The sequence below is a fragment of the Ambystoma mexicanum genome, chromosome 2q (genome assembly GCF_040938575.1).
Source record: "Ambystoma mexicanum isolate Mex_15411 chromosome 2q, UKY_AmexF1_1, whole genome shotgun sequence".
Taxonomy (NCBI): domain Eukaryota; kingdom Metazoa; phylum Chordata; class Amphibia; order Caudata; family Ambystomatidae; genus Ambystoma; species Ambystoma mexicanum.
This window is the reverse complement of record NC_090924.1, coordinates 464,270,595-464,291,137: the sequence shown is the minus strand read 5'-3', so window position 1 is coordinate 464,291,137 and position 20,543 is coordinate 464,270,595.

Genomic DNA, 20,543 nt, shown 5'->3' with positions numbered 1-20,543 from the left:
CTGCATGTCCAGAGTATGCTCTGATCATTTCGCACACGTTTGAATAATGCATTCCTGGAGTGGAGCCTACTATGCCATCCTCAGTGAACGAGATGGTCATATTCAACTTTGTCATCAAGTCCCGACCCATGATATTCACCAGGGACTGACGAGAATACAATAAGGGTACATTCATGTCACACTCTCCCACTGAGACTGGGAGTGCATCAGTAAAGAGAACTCTGCTATGAGCTCCAGTAAAACTCTGGGTATCTATGGCCTCGCCGGACAAGGAGAACTTTCCTTCTCGTATGCACGAGCGCGTTGCACCCGTGTCAATTAAGAAGGAATATTCCTTCCCCCCTATGGTGACATTTACCCTAGGCTCCCTGTTAGGGTCTGGTGTCCCTGATAGGATAGAGCACATCAGAGTTCCCTGTGAGCCGTCCTATTTCATATATAGGTTCGGTCCACTGTATACCTGTGGGTTTCCCCCACCGGAATTAGTACCCTGAGCCACTTGTGGCAGTGTCTGCTGGGGTTGTCCCTGTGGTACATTCCCCATGTTCTGTGGCTGGACCATTTGCTGTGCACCTTGCTGCAAGCCAACCGCCTGCTGCTGCACGGTATAGTTTTGTGCACTGCACTGTTGTGGGGTAGCAGATTGATTCACCATGCCTGCCCCCAACCCTTGGTTGATCTGCCACATGCTTTGGCTTCTGCACATGCACGCCACGTGTCCTGTTACTCCACACAACAAACACACTGGCAGCGGTCAGGCCATCTGTCCATCTGGCATAGTCAGACTGGCCATAGGTGCGTTCTGGATACCATTTTGAACATTCTGTAAACCTCCTTGGTTACCTCTAAATTCTCCCTGATTGCTCTGCCATCCTCTTCCTCCAAATCCCCTTCCTCTCGGGTAATATCCCGCGTTACCCTGATTGTTTTGTGCGGGTGAGAAGCACGTTGTGCACTCGATTCAGCTGGACTTGTTAGCATGGCTCCCTCAAGAGCATACTTTGAGAGCTTCCTTTGCACTAGCTTCATCTCCTCTCCCTTACGCGTTGCCTCTTTCTTCCGATTCTTTTCTTGCAACAGTCTACAATAATGGGCAATCGTCAACTGGATTTCGGCCCACAGTTTAGCTTCTAATCCTACCAATTTTTTTAGCTGTTTTTGCACCGGTTCTGGTAACCCTTTGCACAATATATGATAGAATACAGGGATAGATTTAATCCAAGACTCATGCGTTTTGAGCACCTACGCATCCTGAAAATTCTGGATATAAGGCAAAGGATCCTCTGACTCCTTCATTTTTTGAGTCATTATAGCTCCCATATCAGATGTGTCTGGATATAGCGTACGCAGCGCTTTCCACACTGCTGCTCTACAGTTGTTAAATGGCGTCCCGTCATGAGAGGTGTTAGTTATGGTTACCCTGGGGTATCCTGCCCTTTTCCACACGTCGTCTGCTCTTTCACCAAGTATAGCAATTAGAAGACCCTTGATGTCCCCTATGGCTAGAGTGACGCCCCCCATCATTTTCTCTAACTCATGTATCCACTTTCCGGCTCCCGATGTCAACATTGGAAGCTTATTTTTAAGATTCCCTCGGTCCATGTGTGGCCATGGAATATATTGTGGTCTTGCTTCCCCCTTTTCTAACAGTGGGAATTGGAATGCGCAATCCTCCTTTGCCTTCTCTATACCTCCTCGGTCTCTTGCCGGGGCGGCGTTCCCACCTTGCCTTCTACCTGGCAATGCCCTTAACCTATCTGTATAGGCAGGTGCCGACGCCCCCCTTTGACCATGGAGTGTCTTTTCATCTCGGCTGGACTGTCCAGCGGACTTTGGTGTCCTATCTATGGACCCGCTAGCATCTGACCATCGTATCTCTCGGTTCCCTGGGAGTCACTTTTCGCACCGCCTCCCTTCGTCATATGCCACTTCCTCCGCTTCCCCATCTCAGTCTGATTCCGAGTACTCCCAATTTACACAACTTCTCGCATCAGCTTCGTTCTGCCCAACTTCTAGTCTATCTAGGGAACGTCCGCTACTCCTTTGGGTGACATCCTCAGTGTCATATAGCTCATCTTCCCTTCCCTCTTGGGATATTCGTCCCAGTCCCATCTCATCATATATTTTATCAATCGCTTCCCCGATGCTTCTGGTGTCGAAGTCATCATCAATAACTGTCCCGCTTGTACCTGGTACCGCATCGCGTGCAGGGAAGAACTCTTCAATGTCTTCCCAGTCTACAACAGGATTGGGTTTTTTCACTTCCCATTGCAAGTATTCTAAATCTTGTGCCCTTTGCCTGTGTTTACGTTCTGCTTCCTCATCCATTTCTCTTCGCTTCTTCGCTTCCTCTCTAGCCTTATCTACTTCCCTCATCCGTTCATTCCTACGCTCCCTTGCCCTTCTACTTTCCTCCTCTTCTTTCATCTTCACTTTCATTTCGTGCACCCTCCTTTCTTCCTCCAACTTTAGCATGTTCTGCCTGTACTTTTCATAGGCTGCATATTGCGTGCGACTGAGCGGTATACCTTGCTCTTCGCGATATAGTTGTTCTCGCCTCAACCTATCCTTCTTTCTTGCCCTCTCATTTCTTATGTCCACTTCTTTTTCACTTTCCTTTCTTTGCGCCTCATCAGACTGTTCACTCAGCCTTGCACCATCACTTCCTTTTCCATCTAACTTCAACAGTATCTGCCCTCACATCCATTCATCCTTTGTAAATGTTAACTCATCGGTTCCTTTCCGCTTCTTTCCCTCTCTCTCTCTATCGAGAGGTGCACTCGTTTGTGTCTGGTCCTTCCTTTCCTCACCTCGCCTCTCTTTTCACCATGGGACTGTGGAGGCCGAGTCAATTTCCTGTTCCTTCTCTTTCGTCTCTTCATTGCTACACGCAGGTGACTCATATGCAGGGTTGCTATAACCTGTGGCTGCCTTAAGTTCTCTTAGTGGGTAAAGGCCCTCCGACTTACTTCCCTCAACAACTGGTTCCGGCGAGGCAGGAGGCGCGGTAGGCGTCTCACCCCCCTCCATACATACATTTAATATGCAGTCTGCGGGGGGTTCTTCTTCTTTTACTTATTCAAACATTTTGCAAAGCTCGAGAACAGCAAGGCGTTTTTCGAGCTTCTTCCCGCTATATGTGGCATGTAAGAAGGTGGTCATGTGCTGTAAAACAGCCTTAGACAATGACCCATTTTGGGGCCACGGCATAAAAATGTTATTTACGGTGCCCTTAACCCACTCCTGGCTATATTTTTTTGAATTTTGTTGCGTGCTTTGGCAACTGCTTGCACAAATGTGCAAGTGAGGTAACTTCTTCCATTCTTAATTTTGTCACCAACAATGTTCATACAGTTTTTCAACTTTACGCTATTATGAGCAAGCACCACATATGCGAGCTCCAATCCAATTTTCCCGCAAAATTTTATACCAACAATTTTACTCAAAACACATCAATTCAGTGGCGATTCCCTCTCATTTACAGAATTGCATAAAGCAAAAATACATTGCCATCAATTAATAACACAATAATTCCACATTCAGCATACACAGGACATATAGGACAGATGCTTGACAGACTAGATGGACACCAGCTGGTCATACGTATACCTGCCTTCTAATTATTACCCGGTCATGGGATTTGAACGAACCCCATTCTTACATCTTTAAATGTAAGCGTAGCCTAATGTCCCCTCTCTGTGGGCTCTGGGTTCACGTTCCTTCTGACCACTCTTTAAAGCGCAGGAACAAAGCGAATTTTACAGTTTTTCTCTCGGGTGCCCCCCCGGTATTACTTACAGTTTTTTTCTCGGGTGCCCCCCCGGTATTCCTTACAGTTTTTTTCCTCGGGTGCCCCCCCGGTATTCCTTACAGTTTTTTCCTCGGGTGACCCCCGGTGTTCCTTACAGTGTTTTTCTCGGGTGCGCCCCCCCGGTATTCCTTACAGTTTTTTCTTGGGTGCCCCCCGGTATTTTTCCCAATTACTTCAGGTGCCCGGGTTTTTACCCTCTATATCGCTACAGTCTTTCCTCCTTTTAACAGTATTAATCTTCTCCACCACCCTCTGTTACCTTTCCCCTTCTTACTCTAAGGCCTATAAGACCTTTGCCAGGATAACGAGTTTCATTGTTTTCACTCACTGATCGCCTCTTTTCCTCTCTGGGACTTCAGGATCACCGCCCCTTCCTCTTCCCTCTTTTATGGTTTTCATCTGATCCGCTGCCCGTGGGAATGAGAAGGGTTATGCTTGGAAAGGCGGGTTCCTTCAGACCCACTGCAGATTGTTTTGGGAATAATTACACTATCATTGTCCACGGGGAGCTTCTCAGCCTACTCAGCCGGAATAGCGAAAGGACTCGTGATGGAACCGAAGACCCAGAGTTGCTTTGTTCCGTCGGTCTAAAAGTGTTTTATACTATATCAGTCGATAATCTATGATCGATGGCCGAAACCATCCTCACGCTACCAAGTGTTGACGAGAGGAGGAAATTACTGACCGGCCCATTGGTCAGTACTCACCCTCGAAAACTAGTAATGCATGATAGCTGCACCATGTGAGGACAGAGTGCAGGATTCATATACTCCAGCAAGATTCAATAATCAGGACTCAGTAAATTGGCAAAGGGAAGTCCGTTTAAAGATACATACATCAGCAGATCGAAATCAGCAGCATCACGAACACCTGCCTCACCCCAACTTCCTCGAACTTCAGTCAAACAGTCATTGTTATAGGCAAAATTCCGTCATCATTGATGTCTAATTCTACAAAAAATCATCATGCAATATAATTGGTTTGAAAGGTAACTTAAGTATAGGTGCTATATCTGTATATGGAAATAACGCAAGTGGATTGGATAACTCTTATCGGGTAGGCGTCTACGCCCTTCCCTCTACAACACACGTGATTGACATCACTGCACGTACGACGTCTCATTGGTTACAGTGCCTATAGGATCCTAGATTACATGGTCCCTTGTGATTGGGCAAGTTAAACCCTAACCATAAATCTCCATTTTAATTAGCAGCATGCAAGGTAGACACCCAGGTGCCTAGTGTCCCAAGATTCACCCTTCCTCCCTTCCATCAATCAGTGTTTTAGGGCTATGTGTCAATTAGTTGGCTCTGTATGGCCTTGGATCTGTAGTCTCTTATCAGGAAAGGTTATGGCACCCTCGGGTTCTGGATGACAGTAGGCGGTGGTACATCTTCGCGCCTGTCTGGTCACGTGCTGGTCCACCGTGAACCTGCTTCAGTTTCCAACCTTTTGTGCATTTAATTCTGTGTGCGCTTGGCCACCTGCATGGGCCTCCCTTATCTTGACCTTCACGGGCGGGCTAGTATGCTCTGAAGCTGGAGCCTCATGGGCTCATGCTCACCTCCCCTTTCCTGGTTGACCTCGATTTCCCCAGCGTGAGCCTCTCTTTGTTAAGTTTCGATCCCGCTCCTTTCCTCAGCTTGGACCGGGATATGAAACTTGGCCGGTCAGGCCTTGGCCGCCTGAGTGTACTTCTGTCGCACGTGTACATAGTGCTGTGTTGAGGTAGATATATGGTTGGTGCTTGCCGCTCTATTCTTCTACTAAGCATTGCAGGCAGTATCAATTTCTTAGCATCTTGCATTTCAAGCCTATTTACACACGTTGAACAGGGTGGTTGCTTCCATCTCGTCTCGTGGCACCATTCCATTATATTTTAACTGTGTCTCTCCCCTGTATCCATTATAATTATCCTTGTAGTTACTAGTACTGACATACGTGCTATCAGTAGCCAATTCTGTTTGTTCTCGGGGCTGCTCGGGCCCTTGGTTTATTTCCATTGGCCTTCCATTAAGGCTTTAGGTGTCTCCTCGTGGACCGTATGTAGGCATTCCTCATTTCGTATCAGTGGCTGGTAAGGCTGTCTGATAGGGTACTGTGCTGCCCAGGGTTGTCGCGTTATGGCTGCTTCAACCGGTACTGATCTCCTTACGTACAAGGGGCAGAGTCCCAGTGCGGCTCTCTGTTGGTTCATTTGCTCCTCATACGTCACGTACCACAGGGAGTTCCTTACTGGCCACCGGCAATGGGGGGCAGGGGTACAGGTCTTATCTGGGACCTCCTCTACACTAGTCAAATTGGGCATTCCATCGGCATTATAAAAACTGCTAATTGCCCATTAATACCTCGTTTTCATTTAGATTTGTGGGAAGTTGGAAAAAGCCCTGACTACATTAATACCCTGCGCCAGAAGTAAGGCAGTTTGTATTAAAACGGCGCATAATCAATTACTGATATTGGCTGTGGTGGGACCTAGTTTAGGGATATCCTTGGAACATAGGATTTGACGCATATGTGGCAGACTAGGCCAAATGGAGTCAGCTGGACATGTTCTTACCCTATACGTCAATCTGGGTCCCCTATACATGTGCATACTAGGTAGAATGGTCCATACCTATGAGTCGATCACTGCAGACTCCTTCTGGGACCATTGCTTGAACTCTGATTCTATTTCACTGCAGCTTGCCTTCTTCAGGATATCGCAGCATGTTAAAACTCTCCTTCCTGATAAACGATATGGTGGCCCTGTTTGGGGGAGCACTAGTCGTGAGCCTGTGTAATTGTGAATTTGAATCTGAATTTGAATTTGCAAAAGCTGTCTCATTAATGTTTCTTTTGTGGACAACCTGATGAACTTGGACTTGAATGGAGTTGAAGCCGCTTATTACTTGGGCTGCTATGTATCAAGTATTCCATTTTGTGTCTTCATTGTTGTATTGTATTTTATTAACCTACATCGTATTGCACTTAAATGGTTGCATTTGTACCCTGTATGTCATGGATATTATATGTTTTATTATGTGTAAAGTCCAAATTATGGACTATATCGCAATTTTAAAAAGTATTATTATTAATATTGTTATTATTAATACCAATAAGGGTTTAAGACAAGCTTGTGTACTTGCCCCTCTGCTATTTGCTTACATATTACAATGGAAGGAGCATCCTCTAATGTTGCTTTCTTATGCTGATGATGTGAAGTCCAAGGAAAGCTGGAAAATCATTGAGAATTATCAAATAGAATGCTGATATTTCTCTTACCTACATATTGTTAGTTTGGGCTATTAGGTGGCGCTTGCACCACCTGTAAACCACAACTATTGCATTAGTGTACAGCTGGGAAGAAATGGCACATGAGGAGGGAAACAAACCTTGTAGGTGTTGTTTGGTGTTTTGTCCACCCGTTGAGTGCCCATGGCCCTGCTAATGCATACGGCCATTCCCACCCAGTTCCTGCCCCTGCCCACCCAAAACACATACTCCTGGGAACTCTCTGAGCCCGCTTTAATCACGTCTTACCACCAAACGGTGTGGTCAAAGTGCTTGCCAGTGTTTTCTAAAAGCATCTTCGGAGAGTTAATTACTTAATTGGAGCTGTAAACGTGCTACAGTTGAAATACAAAAAGTCTTAACCAGGTCTGCCTTCAGACACTCGATTTATAAGCACTATGTGTGCCCTTCACTAAAGTCCTGTTAAAACAAGCAATGCAAACTCCATCAGTACTGGCTTGTGTATACGTATTATGCATTTGCCAGGCACTGCTATTATATGCCCATGTACTTGCACCATTTTGCAACTGCTAACATTGGTAGCCAGTTATTACCACTACGGCACTGCCTGGCAGATACATACATTTCCCTTGCCTACACAAAAGCCCAAACTGTACGCATTGACAATGCATATATATATACATATATATATATATATTTGATTTGTATAGCGCCAAACTGCAATGCAGCATACTTTTTGGAGCACTGAGAAGGGGGAGAGGGGTGAGGCAAGATAAGGAGGGGGACAACATGGATTTGATCATTCAGAGGTCTTGGTTTGCTCAGAGGAGCATAAGGAGCGTGGTGGGGGCAGTGCAAAAGCAGTAAAGTTATATAGACGGAGTACACAGAGGCAAGAGCTTAATGAAGAGAAATAACATGGCATGGCAAGAGCAAATGTACAGGCTATGGGGCTTGTCCGAAGCCAGGAGCAGTGAGGAACCTAAAGTCTGTGTTTTAGACAGAACTTGCAGCTCCATGGAGGAATCGGAACCCACAGCCTATAGGCAAAGTCAGACGAAGGGAAAGCTTGTTTGAAAAGGCATGTCTTGAATTTTGTGTTTTCCTGGTGCGGAAAAAGTGCTGGTGACTGGCATTTTTCCTGCACTGGGAAAATTGTAATGAGGCACAATACTAACAATTTAAACAACTGGGATACCGAATACATGGAAAATATTAAATATGAAAAACCTTGCATTTCATCTACCATATCTTGAAGAAAAAAATAATTTTCTGAATAAATGCACCTAATTGCTTCATTACATAATTTCCCAAACAAATGCATATGTTTACTTCATTACCTGATTTGATCTCATATATGACGGACTGATATGTTTGTTAATCTATACTTTACATTTGAACATTCCTTGTGATCTTTCCAGGAAGCCCAATATACACGCTTAGCACAGACAGGTAGATTCCTATTCTAAATACCTGACATGCACATGTTTCTGTCAAAAACACCTTACATTGCATAGACATTCATCAGGGTCTTTCTTACATCATTTGCATTCTACATATGAGGTTGTGAAATTCTCCCACTGTGTTTTTATGTCACAATGTCACTTCCTAATGATCCGCCTCTTATTTCTAACCAGAATCTTCACATTAATACAACTCATGATTGCAAAAATCATTTTTTGGAAACATTTGTGTGTGTGTAACCATTCTGTTCACTATTAATCCAACTTCACTTTTTCTTCCTTCATCTTATTTCTTTGAAAAGTAACAACACTGAGACATCTCTCAATAATATAAGAGACTCATTTCTCAGTTTAATTTGTATATACAAATGGGGAACTTACATCTATTTTAAACCCAACTCTTATCATTTTGAATGAATTTCTCTCTCCTTCTCAGTCTTACCGTTACTTGGAGCTTCTACCAAACTCAATTGGACTCAACTGCTCTATGGGGACAAACAGAACAACAAAAAAACACACGTCACATAAAGTATTCTATTTGCTATGATACTAAATTGTAAAAACCTACTGGGGAAACTCATTTCCTCTATGTGCCTGCATGTGTTTATTTCAGGCTGAAGATAGAATCTATTCCTCCCTTTGTTCATACATGTGTACCTCCAACTGGTAGCTAAAATCAATATAAAAACGAAATTGATTAGATTGTCAAGTGAAGCTCTTCACTTACAAACGTTCTGAATGGGATATGCCACCTTCTCTTCTTACGTGTCTGTCCTGTTGCCTCTTCGCCACAGGTCCATCTGACTGCATGGAGGAGTTCTATTGTGGAAACCTGTCCGCAATTGGTGTTCCCCTTATAAGGACCTTCTGGTTCTCAAGGCAGTAATTAATGATCACGATCTACAAATCGCCTGGGACATGTAGTTCTAGACTAGAGTCTTGAACTGACCAGAGCCGTTATCGGCTACTTATGTAAAATCATCTGGAACATGTGGTTCTTGAATCTTGCAATGACAAATTACACGCTTTAGAAAACTGCTGAAATAATATTGGGGTTAGAGGGATTACTTACTTTCATTCACAATTATTATCCAGTTATGGAGTTTTTTTAATTCATATTTAAAATAAAAGATCATTTTAAAGCAATTGGATTTTTGTTTGTATAAATGCATATGTATGGAATAGCATGTAGCTAACACACATGAGGCTTATTACATTCATAAAATCCCAATAATACAAGAAGAGAAACATGTTGTAAAAGCGTCAGAATCTGCATGAGCAGATGCAAATGGCACACTATGGAGAGGTCATGGCTCTGCTTGCTGAGTGTTGGCCTCCTGTTGAGAAAGATTCCTAGGGTTTGTGCTGCAGAGACCAGGGTAAGGAAGGAGGTCGTGTGGAAGGGAAGAAGCGGGCATGTTCATACCAATTAACATGATCTCTGTTTTTTGCGTGTAAACGTAGGTGCTTGTCAATTGTCCAGCCTTGGGTGAAGGCCGGGCAGTTTGTGATGTTGTGTGATGTGCAGGCAGAGCTTGGCAGATTGAAGGAATGACAGGCGTTGCTCTCCACTGGTTTTAGTCTCATCTGTTATCTGTCACATGTTTGGTGAACTGGAAGGGCTCACCCTTCCATGAGTTGCCACACAAATGTTCTCTCTGTACTATATTCATGTTACCTGCTCGGTGCATTCTCAATTCAACCTTGCAAACCTTCTCAGGTCTCAAATTCCCTTTTTGAATTTCTCTTGATCTTTCGCACGTTTGTTGAATCCCAGTTTCCTCTGGTCTCCCAGTCTCATTGTCCTTGTATTGCTTTGAAATCTGTTAATTCCCTCCCGATAGATTGCCTGCCACAGATCGCGCAATCTGTGGCGCTCACCTTCTCTTTTCCTTCTTTCTGTGTCACATGCTTATTGTACACCTTCCATAATTTGCTACTTCACCTGACTTACATCCAAACTCACGATTTATCATTTTCTCTCTGTAGGTCTTTATTTCTTGGATGCTGTTTCAAGGAGTCCCTAAACGTTATGTTTTATCTCAATAGTGTTTTTAATTTATGTCTATTTTATATTCATGTCCTATCCCATGATTATGGTTGTACTTTGCAAACTTCTGAGTGGTGCTTTCTATAGAAGTGAATGCATGTATGTAAAAAAGCACAAACCATGCTTTAAAGAAAAGGAGCACTGCAGTAAGGGGGGACGATTCAGGATGATATACAGAAAGGGGGAGCAAGGATCAGTGGGTAGAGCACATAAAGGGGTCAATAGCGCAGGGAGGTAGAGGATGAATGACGCATGTGCAGTTGGTGTATGTTGCCTGAAGTGGATCTGGAAGCATCAGGACTTTAGCATGTCTTGATAAGGTGCCCATTGGCAAGGCAAGTCTTCCACTCGTTCTTGAATTGTAGAAGTGGGCCTGCCAGCCTTCGGTGGTAGGGAACGATATTCCAGACCCTGGGCTGTAGCTAGAGAAGGCTGTCCTCTTGTTCTTCCATTTTTGCATCTTTTGATTTTCAGCTGTGAGGTGGCATGACTTATCTTGCTGCACTGGTCTCCTCGGATGAAGTGATTATCTGCAAGGTTGGGTGGTCTTTGGTTGTGATGGTTTTGGAGCTCATGCAGCAAGTCGTGGGGATCATATATGTCTGCGATAAACCAAAAGAAGGACTCAAACCATCCAATAAAATGTACCCTGTTCAACTCCTCGACACTCTGAAAACCAACCTTGAAAACAAATATAGGTTGATGACAAAAGCTCAAACGGATGTTCCGTACAAAAACCTTAATACATTTATTTAATAATACATCAAAACACAGGTATAACCACGTGCTAAATCTCATGGAAAAAATATGTTAAACATATACATTCATCAGCATACAACAGCTGATGACACCACAATGAATACTCCAAAATTACACACATGATACACTGTGTACGCTCTCAATTCATAGAAAACCAAGTCACTATGGCTTGATTATTCGTAGTGTTGGTATAATACGCCCAATTCTCCCACTATGATTGTTTTAGCCCGACTTATATATGTTTCTGTCCTTTGTGGCTGGAGATCTTGGAGGGGAGATGGTTAGTCAGGGGAATGTGGGAGTAGGCCTTACAAGGCAAAACAACCTGCAACCCTTCACTCCCACCACTGGCCTCTTGCGTACAGGTCCCATTTCACTAACTCACATTGCCCCTGTCTATCTCCCTCCCTCTCTCTCTCTCTCTCTCTCTCTCTCTCTCTCTCTCTCTCTCTCTCTCTCTCTCTCTCTCTCTCTCTCTCTCTCTCTCTCTCTCTCTCTCTCTCTCTCTCTCTCTCTCATCAACACATTGCATCCTGCATACAACAACAAAAAGCATCTACAAATTGGGAGATGAGGGTGAAGGATCAGTCTCTAAACTCCAGTCAATTACCATAAGCTGCAAGTAAGGGTTATGTGAGGCAAGAGCCTTTGTTTCAGAGAAAGGACTACTTGAAATTTGGGGGGCGCAATCACCCAGTTTGCCTTGTTTGGCATGCTGGTTTGCAGGCTGAGAGATGCCTCAAAGCTCACTCTACCATGCTCTGGTGCTGTGCTCAGTAGCCTGCTGGGAATTCTGCTCGTCCTGGGCAGGGCAGGAAGGCATTTATCAGGCATTGGGTCTGGGCAGGGTGTAGAATCCTCGCTCATTTCACCCCACCAGAGCTCTCCTTTGCTGTCTCCCTCAAGCCCCAAGCTCTTCTCACACACTCCAAAAGGAAATTCCCCCGTGCAGTGCCACTCACAGACACAAACTCACCAGGTTTTGATGTGGCCCTAGACTTTCGGAATCAAAGTGATGCCCCAAACCTGGATGAAGGATGGGATGTAGATTCCTCAAACATGATCCATACCTTGGCCAAACAAAAGGGGACAGGGAGGTGCACCGGCTCCAGGATGGTGAAGAGCAGTGTGCTGGCAGTGACATGGGGTTGGGGGATATGAGTGATGTAACCCCTGATTTTATTTGTTGCTGGCCCAGGCAGCCTAGTATTATAAATACTCTGGGCAAGGAACAGACCTACAGATGGCACCTGGTTAACGGGCCTTGGTCCGGGCAAGAGTGTATAAAAGGTGTTCATATACAGGAGATGGGTCACAATGCTGAGTTCCAGATGTTAATAAAGGACAGTACACCAGAGGGGAGTTTGTGTCCTCACAGGCTTTTATATCAAATAAAATGTATTAGTTAGGTATAACTGATTCCTTCAAGCCAATCCCTGCCTCACTCCATTTCCCATTTCATGTCTGATGAAGCTTTATTATAGGTAAGGGCTACCCATTGCTCAAACCCCTGTGCATATTAACCTTAAGCAGGCTATCAATGACTTCAGGCTAGGTATCACTTTTACTACCTTCTCCCCACATTACACATATACTTTAACCCTGCGACACTTTGAACACCCTTGGCAGCTGCAGTCTGCCCTTATTAACTGAACCATAGTCCTCATTGGTCAGTCCTGAAACAATGTCAGTAAATTACAATACCTTCTGTGGTGCTTTCACTGTCCTTCTGCACATATACACTCAAACCCCCGCTCTGCTGCGTGTGGCTGGCACAGGGCAACTGTCTATGACTTGCTCCTTTGGCTTTGGGAGCCCTTATTCTTCTTTTAGGGCTTTGGGAGCACTAATTCTCTTTGTAGGGCCTTGGGAGCCCTTAATCTCCTTTATTTCCTTTGGGCTGGCTTTTTATTTGGTTGGGCCACTGGCAGCCCTAAATATTCATTAGAGCTTAAAAGCCATGCTCCCTGCTGGCAGTGCAGGGGTTGATGTTTCTGTTTCCTCCGTGACGGTGCAAGTATGGCCTTTTAATTTGTTTCCTCCCTGGCCGTGGTTTTACAGTTAATTCCCAGGCGGGGATTTATCCTTGTTGGACTCCGTCCAGGCCCGCCCACCTAGATGGAGTCAGTGCCCAGCCGACGTACATCGCACTGAGCCCTGGCCGCATTAGACATTGAAACCGGGGCTCCAGTTAAGTCCTGCTTTCTCCGCTCTCCCCATCTGGCCCCGGGAACAGCGGATGCTGCGCAGGCCCCAGGCGGTGCTGGCGGACTCGCCCTCTCCCTGCTTGTGCCATCAGGGTTTTCTTCCTCTTCATCGCCCGCCCTGCTTGGGGCAGGCAGGCTTGCTGACACAGCCATAATCTTCACCCGGGCTGCACTGCACAAGCGGCCTGGGACTTCTCATACCTCTGGGCCCCTAGACTGGCCTCTGGGCAGCCTGTAGCCCTCAGGCCATGCTCCGGGGTGGGTCGCGGTAACACGCAGCCCCGGGCCAGGGCATTATCTTCACCTGGGCAGCACCGCGCACACAGCCCAGGACTTTTCCCATCTTCTGACCCGCCTGAGTTGGCCACCGGGCGGGTCAATGCCTCTCAGGCCACGTTATTGCTTGGGGTCTGCCCCACACATGCGGCCCCGGGCGGGGGCTTATCTTCTCGCTGAGCTGCAGTTGGCAGACACAGCCCAGCTCAACCCCATCACAGGGCCCCACAGGGCTGCTCGAGGCTGCGATCGCCCAGGGAACACAGCTCTTTCTTTTTCTTTCAGTCTTTCTGTCTTTTTACACTCACCTTTTCTCTCACTGCCTTTCTTTCCCCTGGCTCTCCTTTCACTTTTAACGGTTCTTTTCTTTTCCCAGGTGAGTTCAGTTCATGTCTCTGTTGGTTGGCAGGGGAGACCTGCCATTGTCTTTCAACCTCTGGGGTTCCATGTGTCCCCCATGGTGGGGAACATGGTGCAGTCAGCTAAGTTCATTAGTAAGCACACATCTATCTATATAAATAAAAATGTAAATGTTTGATTATTCAAAATCTTAAATCTCCGAAAGTTCTTCACCGATTGCTTTGAAATTTTGACACAAAGTTGCATTCGAACAGGTGCATGTTTTTATATACCTACTATACATAGATGTCACACCTGTGACAGGTAAAAACATGCCTTTTCTGAAAAACAGTGCCATCAGTTGGACAAAAAAGCAACACACGCTACACTAAATATTTTACTGAAAAACAGCGGCATATGTTGGATGTAAAAGCAACACACGCTATACTAAATAGTTTACAATTGCAATACACTCTATGCTAAATATTCAATGTTTCCAATTTATAATGGCTCAAATACGTGCCGGGGGAAGCAGCAGAGCAACGTGCAGCCAGACTTCAGGATGCATGGTTGCGAGCACAGCGATCGCGTTCTGCAGCTTCAGATCTGCTTCGTTCTCAACAGAATGAACGCGACAGGCTGAGAGTGGCTGAAAGACATCAACGAGAAACAGCAGATCGGCGTCAAACACGACTCCGTGCTCAGCAATCACGCGATTACAATCGCCTTGCATTCCGGTACAACCCAGCTGATGATTATTGTTTCAGCCGGCATGTTCTCATCAGCACCATGACTGAAGTGTGTCCTTATTGCAAGGCTCTGAAATTTAATGGAGAAACTAAAGGAATGTGTTGCACCGCTGGGAAAATTAAACTGCCTCAACTTGGAGAACCGCCAGAGCCATTAAAAACTACCCACAAGCATTGTGAAATTAAACATATTAGAAACGTGCGCTTTCTCTTTTCTTGCTTTTCCATTTTACCAGACTGAGCCACAGCAACGCGTGGCAGGGGACAGCTAGTATTACATAAGAACGTTTAAACTCCTTCTTGTGTTTTGTGGTCTCTCTATATTTTTTATTTACCCCTAAAAGGGCTTCATTTGGCCCGGGGGTTACATAGGCTTTCCAATAAGGCTGCCATCTTTAGTTTGCAGTCTATCTGGCGCCTTTCTAGCTTAGAGTCTCAGGGGGTTTTCCTCTATTGTGTCACAGCTAATGATGATAGCTCACCTGTTTAGGAGAGTGGCATGTCTGAATCCGAAGGGCAGGACAGAGCCACCACCTACATTTCAGTGGTTCAGTGCTGCAGCCACAATTTTCAAGTCCGCTTTGGGGAGAAACAATTTTATTTTGCACAAGACTGAGAGCTGGTCCCATTCAAGCTTTGCTGGATTTTGAAAGCAATGTTGCTGTGAACGAGGAAGTTGGGTATTAATCCACTGAGGATAGTTAGGGTGCACTATATAAGTGCACGATGAAAAAGTCAATTATTAGGTCTATTGATCGTTTGTTTAATCAAATATTTTCTCCTCGAATTTGTATGCTCGGCTATTTGCAAAGAAATGTAGATGATAAGTTGGGGTAGCAATATTGGTGGGGGTGGATGTAAGGGCAGTGGAGGGAGGGATGCGGGGGTCTCCCCCGCTTTCTATTAAATTAATTTGAGTAAAGAAAATTGCAAACATTTATTCGATAATAAAAAGGTTAATAGACATAGAACCCATGAAATGAATCCCTGACTTGACTTCTTGATTCGTTGAATGCGGCCTCCATTCCTAACAAGGGAACTTCATTAGCAATGTGAGTTACTGGATACCCGCACATCAGAGGTGCATATCAATACAACTGCAAGATATGTTCAAAGGCTGCCATCTGCAGCAGTCATAGCAGTCAGAGTGTTATGCAATGCCAAACAGGCCTCCTTGGAGCCACTGAAAAGAAGTGCTTAGTGGTGCAGTGAATATATAGGTGTGCACCCCCTTCCAAGTCTACTAAGGGGATACACATGCACGCCAAGACATAGCTAAGATCATTGCAGCGGTCATTCCTCTTCAAGATGTTATGGGGCTGGCTTCTGGATGGGGGTGAAATGGGCAAAGGGTGTTGATTACTGGGGGAAGCTGGAATTTGCTAGCGCCACCAGCCAGAGTGATAGCTCATGGTGTATCTTATCAGACGTTCGTCAGTAGCTGCAGCCTGTAGGTGGTGATTGATGTTAAGTCTCTGTAGTTAGGGTAGTTAGAGGTGAATGAGCAGGAAATATCCAATGATGTAAAAGCCTTTATTCTCATAAATCAATATGCATCAGCACTTTTGCCAGCCCCTCCCACCATGAACAGGATACTGGATAGCCCTTTCTGCTCATCATGCAGCTCCAGGCTCCATTGCTCATACTCGCACAGGCACAGCTTGCTCGTTCCTTCCCAAGTGCTGGGACTGAGGACAATTGCTAGGGACTATAAGAACGCGTGATGTGGGTTGCGCACCGAGGGCACAAGCCCATCACCCTTCTGCGGTATGGGCTGGTGTTAATACAGTTACACGTCCTTGCAACAATTGGATGATGACTTTGTTCTTTGTCCCTGCACTGCTTCCACTAGCATGCCTGCTGCTGGTGACTCTCCATTCTAAGCGTTCGGGTCCACAGGACCGTGGCCTGGATTCTGAGGATGCGGTCTCACTTGATGCGTGTTGGATCCTTGTAGTGTTGGTGGGGCAATATCAGCCTGTACTTAGTGCAAGAGCAAAATACCTTAGACCAGCCTCCCCAGGCCGGGCCTTATGTCCAGTTTGACCATGCTGAAGACTGTTTTGTTCAGGCCGAAACAATGTTCAAAAATGTTGCTCCAGTTTTTTTAAGAGCCTGTAGGTCTTCTGTTTTAGAGGAAACCTTGGAAACTAGTTGGGCATAGTCATTTGACAGGCCTATCAATGACTGCATTTATTCTTTATTAGATGGTCTTGGGACTTCCTTCATGCCATCCACCAGGCTGTATTTGGACTGGACTACTTTGTCATAAATGGACTATCACAAGTACTCCACTTACTGTTGGCGGAACTGGCGTTTGTCCTTCTGCAGTGTGAGACCACTGCCATGCAGTATGCCCAGCACCCTGAAAAGTGTGTTGTGTCCTTGCTGGGTTTCATCCTAAACCAGTTTTGTCATCCAGGAAGGAAGATGACATTTTGATCCCTTTAAAAAAGATCCTTTTGGAAAACAAAGGCGACAGAGGACCGGCCAAATGGCATTCTTGTGCTTTGATAGGTGCCCTCTGGGGTCACAGAGGTGGTAAGATGTGTTGGTGCTTGAGGTAGCTTGATCTAGTGATGTCCACTGCGTACATTTAGTTTACAAAAGAAGGACACTTTACTGGAACACGATATCAGTTCGGATATGTGGGACCCGTGCATAGTGATCCACTATCATTTGGAGATCCAGGCTGCTCAGGTCAGCACATTAGCATAATCCCTTTTCCATCCACCTGCTTTGTGGGGGTGACTGGCCCCGTGCACTATAAGAACTTCACTGGTTCAATGATGATGTCGGTCCGAAGCTGATCTGGTAGATCTCTAAGGGACTGCATGCACAGGCGTGGCAACCACCTGACATTGAACTGAAACTGGATCACCCCTCCCGCAATTAAATCTTGCGTGCCTACTTCTCCATGTGGAGTCCACATATGTCAGTATAATGCTCCAGAATTTCCTGGCACAACAAGTAGTGTACTGCTGGGGTACTTCGTGATACTAAGCGCTCCTTGTTCCCGCCAACCCATTGCGGAGGGCTGTCTGTTGCAACATACAATGCATTTCCCATCTGTGTGTTGCTCTATGATGGTGAAGAGGCACGTCATGTACACCGGAAGGTCCAATTTGTGCTTCCGGTGCAGTCCAGGATGGATCTCAGGCACACTCACAACTTTTCAGGCTTTGGGCAATATCGATGTATACAACTGCTGTGAAACGATGCTGTGTCTAATCCACAATAGCTATGGCCTGGGCACTGTCAACATGGACTCAACAGCAGGGTTCCTTCTGCTTCCTGTGCGTTGTGGGGTTGCTAAGGGGCGGGCCAATTGGTTGCAAGCTGCCACAGTCCTCTTCGCAGTTGACTAATGACACTGTGCTGTTTTGTCGCTTGTGGCACATGTGAGGTACAGGTCCCCTCCAACCATCGTAAGTTCAGTATTCACATGCTGCATGGCCATCCTTGTGGTCAGCCAGACGAGTGGGTGAAGCAGTGAAGCCTGGGAGGCACGATGCCAGCAGATGACGCAGTTGCCCTCCTCGTGCCACTGTGGTGATTGATGTTAAACCCATACAGATGGAGATGAATGGGCAGGAAACATGCAGTGATCGCCAGCATCCTTTTCTCACAGAAGCCCAGAAGTGCTGGGAGCTATGCTGCTGCCCTCTGTGTGAAGAGCGGACTGCGTGGCACTGCCCCGTTCTCGCGTAGCTCTCTGCCCTATTACTCACAACTCGTTCACCGAGCATGCACTTCAGTAGGGTGACCAGACGTGCTGGTTTTCCCGGGACTGTTCCGGAATTGGGCTCTCTGTCCCCCTTCCTCAAGATGATTTGTCCACTGGAAAATGCAGTGGTGCCGGTTTTTGGGCTTCATAGCTCTCACACAGAAAATATGCTGCATTTTACGAATAAAGATAGTGATTGTTTGTGATAAATGAATAAATATGTGTTAATTCCATCAGTAACACTTGAACCCCTTTCCCTACAACTGCTGCTGAAATGTAGTGCCTTGACAGTCACTTCCAGGAGTTAGTCAAACATTTATGTTAGTTGCCCCGTCACGTTTTTTTTAAAAACTTTTTAAAATCTGGTCACCCTAACTTAAGGCAGTGCTGGAAATGTAAAAAAAAGTGTATGGGGGGAACCCTCTCATCCTTGGGGGAGGAGGGGCGTGAGGAGGGGTGAGGGCTGTGGTCCCATGCCAGGACCTGTATTGCAGTATCACGGTATCCCTTCATATAACCCAATCCTGGCATTTTGCCTAAAAGCAAAGAGCATTATGGGAACATAAGAATGTCCACAAATTTAAATGTGCAACATGTCTTGTAGTGATTCAGCAAGGAACCCTTTTGAGCGAATAGTGGAAGCTGAGCTCTACAGTGCTGACTGGTCACACTACTCACCCTAGAAAAACATGTGTGTACATTGCAAGACACATACCAGTTTCGACAGCTGCAAAAAGTCTGTGAGGCTTTGGCTGTTTTTGTATTCAGGTTGCTCGTGCATGTGATATCTCAGCTTCAGGACGAGTACTCCGTTCTTCCTGCAAGGCTTGCCTTGCCTTGTTCCTGTGCTGACTTACGGTAAGAATGGTGAGTGCATAGCTGCCATTGACTCGTAGGTTTGTCTTGCAATGAAAGCAGCAATGGCAACAGAAAGAGAAAACACACGGGCACGGCATTCTGATAATCACTTAGCCGGTCAGGTAGTAGAGCGCTGTCTTTGACATCTGTGCAGAGCCTGCAGACGCAGCTTCTAAACTGCTGATTCTTTCAGATGCGACGTGGTGAGCATGGCTTTGGCCTCCTGCCCTATCCTCAGGTCCTAAGCAGACTTTGCTGGTGATCGACCAGTGCCTCCCTTGACCTTCAACACCATGAATAGGAGTCTGGTGTGTCCCTGACGTCCCTCCCCCAACATTAGGGCCATGCAAATCACTTCACTTGTCTGCACAACTGAAAGAGCATCACTGTCAGGCTCAATGTATGGGGTAATAAGAGCTGACTGGGGGCTTTTGCATCTGAAACCCCCACATATCTCCACCAGTTGACTTCCGAAATCTGCATCGTCTCTGAAGACCCTTGAGTCACAAAATCAGCCCAAAAGGTTGCTTGTCTTTTTTTGGAACTTAAGTATTTTCTTTACATTGTGCATAATTACAAACTGTTGGTTGTGTTTCTTTAAGGCTTCAAATTAAGTTCCAGAACGAAGAGGAGAATTGTTATTCTAAAATGACTTAGAATTCCGTTACCTGTAAACTTCAGTTCTGAATGGGGAATACAAATCTACAATCAGACTGCTTTTTCCTTTATACACTTTTACAAGGAATGATGTAGTTGTCAGATTGGTTTATTATATCTATTTACCGACCAAAGTTGAGAAGATATATCATCATGCATGGGCCCAAATTGCAGACTGTGCTCAAATCCCAGGTTGAGCACTTAAAGTGTCTGATCTTGGGCAATTACATTCCTGATCCTGTACCTTATCTGCTAAATTCTTACTCAGTATAAGTGATTCAGTGTAAAGTATGCACTTTAAAAAAAAATCATAGTTTAGCAGACTTTAAATGTTGCCCTGTGCATAATATTAGGGACCAGTCATATGCACAACACACATGTATTTGTCTCTTGCACTATAAATCCTCAAGAAG